The 12,450-nt window shown below is 34.1% G+C and overlaps 1 protein-coding gene across 8 annotated transcripts in view; it reads right to left on the bottom strand.

The window, feature by feature from the left end:
* LOC115217977 (protogenin A-like) overlaps positions 1–12,450 on the bottom strand; it is a 1,479,291-nt gene that overhangs the window by 323,482 nt on the left and 1,143,359 nt on the right. The gene's annotated exons all lie outside the window — the stretch shown is intronic.

Here is a 12,450-nt window from a genome sequence, read left to right as displayed (position 1 = left end):
GTGTAATCACACTACGTATTTCTTATGAGAAATACAAGTTATAGGACTATACAAGTATAGAAATATATGCAGAAACATATGTATGAGATACGTAGAGACGAGCATTGAAATGAAACCAGTCAGATAAATAACAGTGCATATATATATATGCACAAATAAGAGTCTATATACATACACACACACACACACATATATATATACATATATATATATATTTATATATATATATACCTATCTGTGTTTACACTCACAAACACACAGACACACGCGGACACACGCATACACATTGACGAATATATATAGAAAATCATACTGCAGTACTGCTGCTAATTCTTTTCTTTTATATTTTTGTATTGATTAATGTCTCCCGCAATCCAACGAGTGTACGAATACACTTCAGATAAGCAAGTATGTCTCTCCTGCCTCTTTGTCTTTATATATATATGTATATATATATATATATATATATTATATATATATATATATATATATATATATATATTGATATATATATATTGATATATATATCTAAAATATATATATATATATATATATTGATATATATATCTAATATATATATATATATATATATATATATATATATACACACACATATACATCTATATATTTATACATATATATATATATTTATATATGTATATTATGTATATACATATATGTACATATTTATATATATGTATATATATATATATATATATATATATATTTATATATGTATATTATGTATATACATATATGTACATATTTATATATATGTATATATATATATATATATTTATATATGTATATTATGTATATACATATATGTACATATTTATCTATATATATATATATGTGTGTGTGTGTGTGTGTGTGTGTGTATGTATATAAATACATGTATATAGGCATATATAGATACATACTTACATGCGTAAGTAGATAAGATAGTGTAATATGTTTTATGTACACATATACGCACCTATGTACTAGTATATATCTATCTATCTATCTATATATATCTATCTATCTATCTATACATTCACATATATACCTATATTTATACACATATATATATATATGTATGTATACTTATATATATATATATATATACATATATACATAGGTATACATATCCGCATACATATATATATATATTTGCATACAGATATGTATATATATATACATACACACACATAGGTAAATATGTGCATATATATTGATGTAAATATATAAGCATATGTTTATATAACTATGTATATAGTATGCATCATTATATGTACATCCTAGTTCATACATATACCACTATATGTTGAGGTAGACACGCACACACACGCACGCATACATACACACGAACATATTCGTAGATATGAATGTAGGCATATGTATGAGTCTATACACATTTTGATTATATACAACATATAATAAGTACATATGCCAAAATTCGTAAGTAGATAGTTAATTAGATATCACTGCATGGGTTATCAAAACAAAATAAAGTAAACAATGAATCCGCGTATGTGTTATTTAACGATTTTCTCATAATGGTGCTTTCAAGACAAAATTTCTAACCTACACATGTGGTACACTGGCTGGCGATGAAGGTAGACATTATGCATATATGTACATACGTGTGTTTCTATGCCTGTGTGTACACGTATGTGTTGGAATATATGTATAAATTTATATATATATATATATATATATATATATATATGTATGTGTATATATATATATATATATACATACATACATTTATACATATCTATACATACATGTATGTACGCATTTGTGCAGAAACACACGTTTACCCTTATATACAAATGCGTATGCTTAAATTGACTTAAGATACATAAATGTCTGAATGTCTATTTTAACGTGTGTGTCTGATATATCGACTGAACATCAGACGATATTATTTGCTCTTATGGATATATATTTTCTCTTGAGAATCACATCAAAGTTCAAGTGAGAAGAGATATTGCGCCGCTAAACGGCTCCACACATATGTATTATGAGTTACGATAGCCTTAAATCTGTATAAGTTGTATATACATACAACGCCAATAACGTAATGAGTAACTTAATATCCTACAACAGACAATATATAGTTTTTGAAAATCTGTCACCTGTTTTCCCATTTTGAATTAATTATTTACCTACATAATTGTAGGCTTTTGACTGTATTTGTAGAAAACTAGTTAAAATTCAATGCGATAATTAATAAGAATTTTTGCAGAATCGTTAGCACGCCTTGTAAAATGCTTTGCAGCCTTTTGTCTCTCTTCATGTTCTGAATTCAAATTCCACCGAGGTTAACTTTCATCCTTTCGGGGTCAATAAAATAAATTCCAGCTGAACAGTGGCGTCAATGTAATTGACTTTTCCCCATCCTCGAAACTGCTGGCTTTGTGCCAAAATTTCAAATCAATATTTAGTTAGTGAAGACGGTGAATTGAGAGAATCGTTCTCACGTCCCTTATCCAAAGTTACTCGCCTTGAAATCGAAATATAGTCAGTGCTGCTTACGGAGAAAGTTCAAATTACGCCAGCTTTTTCTTAGATTCCGAACATTGTATGTTTGATGAAATACATACAGTCAAGGGGCTGAGTGTATTTTATTCACCAAATATATCAAACCAAATTTTAGTACTTCCTATGGTTGGTATTTTATATTTAAAGGACAGAGTGGGCATGAACCTGCAGAAGCTAGGCACAAGACGTAGCTGTTAATTTTGTTAACATCTGGGTCTGAAAAAGTGGCGAGCTGTCCATTATTGTAGCTATTGTTGTTGTTGTAGTTGTCCTGAGTTCAAATTCCGCCAAAGTCGACATTGTCTTCTATCCTTTCGGGGTGGATAAAATAAGGTTTGGGGTAGATGCAATCCCACTGTAGCAAGCTGACTCCAATGGAGCAAGATGGCAAAATTGTTACCGAGCCGGGAAAATGCTTACTGGCATTTTGTCCGTCTTTGTGTCCTGAGTTCAAATGCCTCCGTGGACGATTTCGATTTTCCTGTTCATCATCCGAAGGTCAATAAAATAAGTACCAGTCGAGCACCGTAATCGACTTACCCCGTCCTGCCAAATTGCTGGCCTTGCATCGAAATTTAAAATCAATAATATATTCAGTGCCAAGGTGGAGAAATGGCAGAGTCGTTTCTTCCGTCTTTACGTTCGGAGTTCAAATTCCGTCGTGATTGACTTTTTTTTCATCCTTTCGGTGTCGATAAAAGAAGTACAAATTGAGCACTAGAGTCAAAGAAATCAATTTACCACCTCCCTCAAAATTTCTGAACTTGTTAAAGATCTTCAGTACTGGGCAAAATGATTAGCGACGTTTTTTTCTGGCTATGTTCTGAGTTCAAACACCGCCGTGGTCAAATTTATCTTTCTCTCCTTCCCGAAAATTGCGTCCCTTGGCCCAAAATTTGAAACTAGTGTTTACTTAAATCTCTTTACGTACTGATTTCAAATTCTGCCTGGTTGTTCATTGCCTCTTATTATTCTGTATTCGGTATAATAAATCAATAGCCACGGGTTCTTTTATACACATATATTGGAAGCAAACAAATTAGCCGTAAATCCTGGGTGGCATTACATATTCACACGACAGAACATGGAAAAATCTCCAGAAACCCGATCAAAAACGTAGCAGTTATTTTAGCCTTCCATTATTCGAGAAGGAAGGACAAGGTGGTGAGTTTGCAGAATCATTGCCATACCACGACGGACAAAATGCTTAGCGGCATTTTATCTGTCTTCCCATTCTGTGTTCAAATTCTTCCGAGGTCAACATTGCCATAAAATAAGTACCAGTTGAGTACTGGGTTCAACGTAATCGACGTGCCCCCTTCCTCTCGATTGCTGGCAATATGCTAAAATTTGAAATCATTATTTAGTGTGGGAGATCAATTTAGGCGGTGGGCAGGCAGAATCAGTAGCACACTATACACAATGCTTACCGTTTTCTGTTCTGGCTTTATGTTGTGAGTCCAAATACCGTCGAACTCGACTTTGACTTTCATTCCTTCAGATTCAATAAAATGAGTATCAGCTGGATACTGGGGTCGATGTAACAGACTAACTCCCAACCCACAGAATTTCAGCTCTTGTGCCTATGGTAGAAAGATTCTTTAGTGGTGACAATAAAATTAAGAGATTTTAAAAGTAAGAATATCAGCGATTAGAACATCTGAAAAAAATAAAATGTTCTAAACATATAATCTTTCAATTATGTTCAAATCTTTAAATTGAAGATGGAATTTCATCATTCCATTGTCAAATTAAATAAATAACAGCAGAACCTTATAACATCACTACGAACGTCACTAACCATTAACCAAATTCATTATCTAGAATGCCTTATTTATGGCAAACATTTCATTCTATTTCACAACCCTCTTAATAATGCCTTCTAATTTAAGTACAAAGCTAGCACTCTTAAGAGCAGGGGATTAATCGATACAATCGATTCCGGTACTTGATGATTACTTTCCTTTTAATCGGACTGGATAGGATGAAAGGCAGCGTTAACCTCGGGAGGTTTGGCCTCAGAATGTAAAGAATTGGAAAAAAACCGCAGATCCTCTTTTTTTCCGACGCTCTAATGATTCTACCCGATCAGTGCATTAAAGCACATAATAATTGAAATTATATTGACATTATCTGCGTTGGAAGTTGAAGACCGTAATAATTTGTGATAAAATCTCAATAAAGTGTGATGCACACTAATTTTGTCCCTCTTTTCCATTCTACGAATGGATTATAGGAAGGACCATTGAGCTGCAACAGTCCAATGTAAGGCGACTATACAGGCGTAGTGTTTGGTCGTATCTCTTGCTACACTATCACATCTTGTTTGATTCTGTGTACCTATTCATATAATACAATACATACACACGTACACACTCATACATATATCAGTTTTTCGTTGGTGTGTGTTGGTCCGCGTAGAATAAAAGTATTGTAGGTTTAGAACGGAAAGTGCTAATTTTGTACTGCTCACTCGGCAAACAGTTGCTTAAGATGATCCATAGTATGCTCAAATCATAGACACCGGAAGAGGTCCGCCAACTTCGCATTATATTTGAACCATATAAAACTTAGCTGTTTAGATGTAATCGACTTACCCCCTCCTCTCAAATGTCAGCGATTGTGTCTATAGTAGAAATGATTATTATTATCATTATTATTATTGGAAGTAGTAGTAGTAGAAGTAGAAGGTGAGGAGTTGGTAGAATCATTAGCACGGTGGACAAAATGCTTAGCGTCATTTCGTACAACTTTACACACCGAGGAAGGGTGATAAAATAAGATGGGATTGATAAAATAAGTACCACTGAATGTACCTGGTTCTATGATATTAGCTAGCCCCTCCACCCACATTTTAGGTCTATGGTTAGTTAGCGTCGAGCTCACAATTTCTATCCTATGATGACCGTGTTTGGATTTTGCTTTGTGTTTATACGAGCAACCTCAAGAGACTGCAGGTTATAAGTTAAGGTGGTTATTATGAGTAGGATGCTTGATAACTGCCATGATTTGGGGAAGGAATGTGGTTAGGTGAGACATATTTGTGTTTAAATTGAGCACCTTCGGTTTGTTAGAAGTATTATTTTAGCAAACGTGCTTTTGATATGTAAGGAAAATTGTGATGGATTTATATAGAGAATATTTTTCGTCGAGTATGGGCAAGCTCTATGTTGTGGCGAGAGTTATTACCACCTCTGTGGGGTTGGAAGAAACTTTAATCCGCCAGTACTTTTGCTCGGTGGATGTGGCGAGTAAGGCGCGTGTCAATGGGTCTACTCTGAACATACGCGTGTAAGCCAGAACACTCGAGAAGGAGTGAGGCACCTGCCGAGGTGCGTTTTGCGATCGGGGTGACCACGTTGTGTAGGGTTCCTTTGTTGTTCCTTTGTGGGAAATGTTTGTTAAATCTTTGTTGTTAATTGTTCTTGTTTTATTTTATACACATATTTGTTGCTAAGCCCCGCTTGTCCCGGGTAGTGCGTTGTGTTCTACAGCAAAACATTTCATCACACGTTGCTCTGCGATCAGTTCAACACATGATGCGTGGTTCACCGTCCATCTTTTCGGGCAACCTCGATTTGATGGAGGGAAGGAAATAATGTACAGCATATACATTTGATTACTATAAACAAATCATTTGTTCACGTCGAAAAGCTGAACATTCATCCGTCATCTTGGACAAGAGAGTCAATCATTACTATTATTGCTATTGTTGTTGTTACTGTCGTCGTTGTTGTTCTGAGTTCAAATCCTGATAAGGTCGAATTTGTCTTTCATCCTTTCGTGGTCGAAATAATAAGTAAGAGTCGAACACTGGGGTTGATGAAATCGACTTAGACCCTTTCCCTAAATTGATGCCTTTGTTCCCAACATTGAAACCGTTATGATTATTATTTTACCGCTTTGACTGCATTATCTAATCTGACTGGCATTACGGCAGCAGGTATGCTTCAAGGGAGATTTGCTTACTCTTTCTAGTAGCACGCGCGCTTTCATTATGTACCAGTAATAATATATAAGCGATTGCACTGACTCTACATTAAATATTATTGTCTTTTTGCCGATGTCAAAAATCAATACCTAAAAATGTATTCAATCTGCAATTTTACCATTGAAATATTGTTTTCAATCAGCTGGGAATGACGATTGTCAAAGCTACTTTTCAATTGATTTAAATGCTTTATTTTGCACAGAAATATTTTACAGCCTGCTTCTTAATTGTTTCGTTCATATGAATTACAATAGAATTAAGATCAATAAAGCAACGCATGCTTCTTTATAAATCTGCTGCAAGTCCATGATACTTTTATTAAGTATTGTAAAATCTTGCATTCAATTACTACTTCAGTAACTTTTGGCATTATGTTAATTCTTCGTGGGGGATTTAGATCCTCCTCTTAATTTACATCATCATAGCAATACAATGTGCTGCAATTGCTATGTGTGAACAAGAGCGAAGTATTTGTTGTTTCTTTTGTCTTAATGACATTGACATCCTTCTTCGTGATTTAATTTCCTGTATGTTGAGTTTCAGTAGTTGGTATTTTGGCATCACTTGTTCAAACCCTAATAATGCACATGACGAGAATACTCTAATGCTCTCCTATAAGTTCTCGTCAAAATTTGAATAGCAAATTGCTACGAGAAATACTGTTTAAATTCTTCCGAGGGAAGACACGATCTCGGCAAAAATATTCTGCTACATGGTTTTATGGTTAGTTTGTAATAAGAATAAAACAAGGCTGAAGAAGAGGACGACAAGATTTCTCCTAAATATGATCATCTGTTTTTGTTCAAAACATAGCACATTTAGAATCGTCATCCCCTGACACGGTACATCATGATTTGGATGTTATTTCACTGTTATATTTTGCAAGTGAATCAAGCATGCAGTAGAATCTTTTTATCTGCTACATCACTTCAATTTCCCGTCCAATTCTTTTTCAACCATAAAATCTAATAGGTCACAACATACTTGTTAATCACATATTATGATATAAGAATTTCGGATTATTCTAGGGAAATTAATATTGATCAAATAACTCAGCTAATAAATTTCTTTCCCTTTCTAAAATCTCAACTACAATAGATTACAAAATCACGTTCTTTTCTAGTTCTTTTATAGAGACCATTGTGAAGATGTGTGACTTAGTGGTTAGGGTATTCGGCTCAGGATCGACGGACACGATTTTGAAATCCGGCAGCGCGTAGTGGCTTTGAGCAAGACACTTTATTTTACGTTAATCCGGTTCACTCAGCTGACAAAAATAAGTAGAACCTGTAATTCAAAGGACCAGCATTGTCACATTCTGTGTCAGGCTGAATCGCCCTAAGAAATATGTTAAGGGTAGACTGTCTGAGAAGTGCTCAGAGACTTGCACGTTAATTTCACGAGCAGGTTGTTCCGTTGATTGGATCGAATTGAACTCTCGTCGAAATAACCGAATTATCCGTATCTTTATATATATATATATATATATATATATATATAATTAACCGAAATGGAGTATTTATCAACAACATCTACAATATATTAAAATAATACTGAGCATGAGCAAAAAGATGCGATGTTGTTCAAGGAATAAGATTTACGTGTATTAATGCACAATGTTACACAAATTAACATGAGTACATAAGGCATTGTAAGACGATGGTGACATATGTGGAAACTCATGGGCGAGGTTAGAAAAAATACATGAAGTTGATTGGGGAATAGGGAAAAGATAAAATGCATAACCTAGGCATATAAGAGAAAACTGAAATAAAAACGAGGGAAATATCTGAATAACTTATACCAATTAGCTGAAAGACTATAATAGTCATAATATATATGTGTGTGTATGATTGTGTGTGCATGTTTGTGTGTCTGTGCATGTGTATGTGCACGTACGTGCGTATGTGTGTGAGTCTGTGTGTGTGCGGGTCGGTCTGCGTGTGTATATCTGTATGTGTGTATATACATATATTGGATTTTACAGAAGGCTTGCACAAGTTCATATATGTTTAATTAATTGTCATAGGTCGTTCGAATTGCACATATTGATAGAATAAGACTTCTATATATACGTACTTCTTAGCATAGATACCATTATAAAGAATGTGTCTAATGTAACGTTGCATCGAACTTCAGTCAGATTTCCACAACTCCCTCCTCCTAATCGAGTGCTAGCTGCTGCTGTGTGCCTTTTGTACACACATTTCGGTAGCGATGTAATGCGACCAGAGTCCAGCTGTGCAGCAGCCTTGCGAATTGTGATCAATCTGTTATCGGGAATCATTTGCCTCACTCGCTGGCGATTCGTGTCACATATGGCAATCGATAGTAGCCCAATGTGTAGTTTCTCTTCAGAATTGGCTTCCTCTGTCGTTAACAGTATTATTTCTGTACATCTGCAGATGTTTCACAGACTTAACTCTTCCTTAGTCAAGAAATCATTGATGGCACTTTGTTTCTGTTTGGATGGAACTATTCGCTTAAAACAAAGAACATTTACATGAAGAGAGTTCATGTAGAGAAATATTCACTCTACAAAAAATGATTGACTCTAAAAGAAATATTGATTCTACTATCCGAGCGACCCCTGTTAGCCATTGAAAACATTATGTTCAGAATGTCCACGCTTGCACTACTTTCGGCGAAACCTTCCAATATATCACCTGTAGCTACGTATCAAATCAAAAGAATGTCTAAACATGTCATGCAGTGAAAGTGTTAAAGAAAGCAAAGGAAAGCAGAGTCATATGACAAGTAACATTTATCAAGCAAAAAGAAAGCTAATCTCCAGAAAATAGTCAGTTACAAAATCTATTGGAAACAAAACCATTGTGATAAATGTCACTGCTCGAGTGGTAATTCTTGAATTAAAATCTTCTTTAATATTTCCTTCTGACCTATGAACATTTTATTGTTTGCTGAGAATCATAACAGTAGTCATTTTATTGTGACATTCATACGTTTTTAATACTAAAGCATTGGCTTTTTTAATATGATTCGACTGCAAGGTATATCATTGGATTCATGCCATTGTTGGTTTATATTCACAGAATACTGACTAACACTCATTTAGAGGTAGTATGGCATGGATTTGATAGTTATTCATATTCCGTCCTAACAACCGAATTACATTACTAACGTGTAGTTAATTCAGACAATGTGAGTTATCATGTATGTATATATATATATATATATATATATATATATATACATACACTATATATATATATATATTATATATATATATATATATATATACATATATAAATAGATATATGTATGTATAAATTGATACGTTTTATTATGATGCATCTTTTATAAGTGTTTATGGTTATAAGTTTTCCCAATGATTCAATAACCGCTTCACAGTATTTCTATTGGCCAAAGGATTAGTGATTGACGATGCGCTTCGACAAATATGGCCCACAAAATATTTCGCTTCATGTATTATATTTATTGATTGTTCTTGTATTGGACTATATACAGACATTACTATACACATGCATCTATATCGAGATAGAGATTTCACTATCTGGCATACCTAAAATTTATTTGCAGGTAGTTTATAGCTAAATACTGTATGACTATGCAATGTATCTATGCATGCTGTATGTGTGTATGAATGTATGTTCGTATGCATAATTTTATTGTGTCTGTCTGTCTGTCTATCTATCTATCTATCTATCTATCTATCTATCTATCTATTATCTATCTATCTATCTATCTATCTATCTATCTATCTACCTATCTATCTATCTATTTATCTATCTATTAAGACACAGGCATACACACACATACATGAACTCATAGATATGTGTGCATGCACTGTTGTTTTTGTTCCAGTTTCATCGAACAAGAATCTTCGAGTTGTTGCTCGACGTACTTCCGTATAGTTGCATCTATCATATTTCACGTGACTGAGAAATGAAATTTTGAAGGCACAGCAAAATCGCACGTCACAGATATGACTACAGAAGTACTATATTACATTAGGCATTCCATGTGAAATCCCTTTACACTATTTAATGCTTTGTTGCAAAATCTTGCCTGACAATTCGGCGTATCTAAGCAATTAATTACAGAAGATCTACTTTTATAATATTTGAGACGATATTTGTTTAAAATAGGATTTCTGGGGCCTGCAAAAACCTCTCATGAGATTTTAAAAACATTAATTATTTCAGAGCACGAGTTAAATATATACACACAGCCATACATACAAATATTATATGTGGGTGTGTGCGTGCATGCGTGAACACAAGCACGCATATATATATATATCTTTATATATACACATATGTTTATATATAAAGATATATACGTATGTATGTCTTTCTCTCCATATATATATATGTGTGTGTGTGTGTGCGTATGTGTGTGTGTATGTATATATATATATATAATACACACACACACACATATATATATATATATATATATTATATATATATATATATATATATATATATATATATACAGACAAAAGAAAAAGAGAGAAAGCGATAATGAAAGTAGAACAAAGTGTTTACGTTATTGTAGTCATGTGGAGTTTTCATATTCCAATAATTATAACGGATAGTTATAATTATTAGGAAAATGATTTTGGAGTGACACCACAGGCGTATAACTTACCAAATGTATTGCTGTTTGCTAGCTAAACATCACTATCACGTTGAATCTAAGTACATCTTGGCTTTTGATACTATGTTTGTCCATTGTTATAGAATTCAGTTCCTCTTACGTATATAGACTATAGTACTTAATACAAGCGACAGAAACATGGTGATTAAAACTTGTGATTTAGCTTCGTAAATGATATATGTCAGGCATAAGTCCTCAGTCTCGACAACGTAACTTGAAATTCTATAGGAAACGATAAAACAGCGGTAGAAATAATCCTAGAATGCGGAATACATACAAGAATTATTGCTAAAGCAGATGAAGCTATCAGTCAAAGCCATCACAAAATCCTTGTAGTCGCACTTGTTTAGCCTCACGTAAAGCCTGTGAAGCAGACATAAAAAAAAAACTTCTCCGACCTAATCATCCCATATTTCTAATGAGTATATAGGACTAAATTGCTCAATGTGCAACGGTGTCTTTCTTTATTTAGCAGGGAAGGATGAAATTCATGAATGAATTAGCTAGTATTTCGCCCTGTGATACGTTGAGGCTCCCGCATTCGCTTCGCTATTGATTTTATCATTGTTGTATATGTCGAGGTACACTTCGACTGAGCAAACCTGTGTTCAGAGTTATTCCAGAACTAACTATTTCACCGTTCTCTTGTTAATAGTGTAAGCTTCCGTCATCCATCATGGCTCACCAATTTCTAGACTACAGTGTGTAATTTGACGGATACATAGCTGTTACTGAAATGCCATGTACCAGCCCATTAGTTCACTCGTCAGTTTGTTCGAAATTAAAAATCAATTAAACTGGGTTAGCAATTTAATATTTTATCCACTTGAAAATTAATTACATCCTGAAACTTGGCACTGGAGTAAACTTAATCAACACATATTAGCATTCTATATGTAGGCTATCATAGTTTCCTATCTAGGTACAAGTAACTGGGTGCTAATCGGACAGTCAGCAGAATAATGAAGAATGAGCTGCATTTGCTGATGTTCGTCTTCACAATTGTGGCTTATTAGCTAAGTACTCTTTTTATATTCTAGGCACAAGGCCCGAAATTTTGGGGGACGGAGCCAGTCGATCAGATCGACCCCAGTACGCAACTGGCACTTAATTTATCGATCCCGAAAGACAAAGTCAACCTCGGCGGAACTTGAACACGGAACGTAGAGAGAGACGACAAACCGCTAAGCAGTTCGCCTGGCGTGCTAAAGTTTCTGCCAGCGCGTCGCCTTTTATTAGCTAAATCCTAAACATTTCATTATATTAAATGATTGTTCATAGTT

The sequence above is a fragment of the Octopus sinensis genome, linkage group LG12 (assembly GCF_006345805.1).
Source record: "Octopus sinensis linkage group LG12, ASM634580v1, whole genome shotgun sequence".
In the NCBI taxonomy this organism is placed as follows: Eukaryota; Metazoa; Mollusca; class Cephalopoda; order Octopoda; family Octopodidae; genus Octopus; species Octopus sinensis.
The sequence above is the reverse complement of the archived record's forward strand: the minus strand, read 5'-3'. Positions and strand labels throughout refer to the sequence as shown.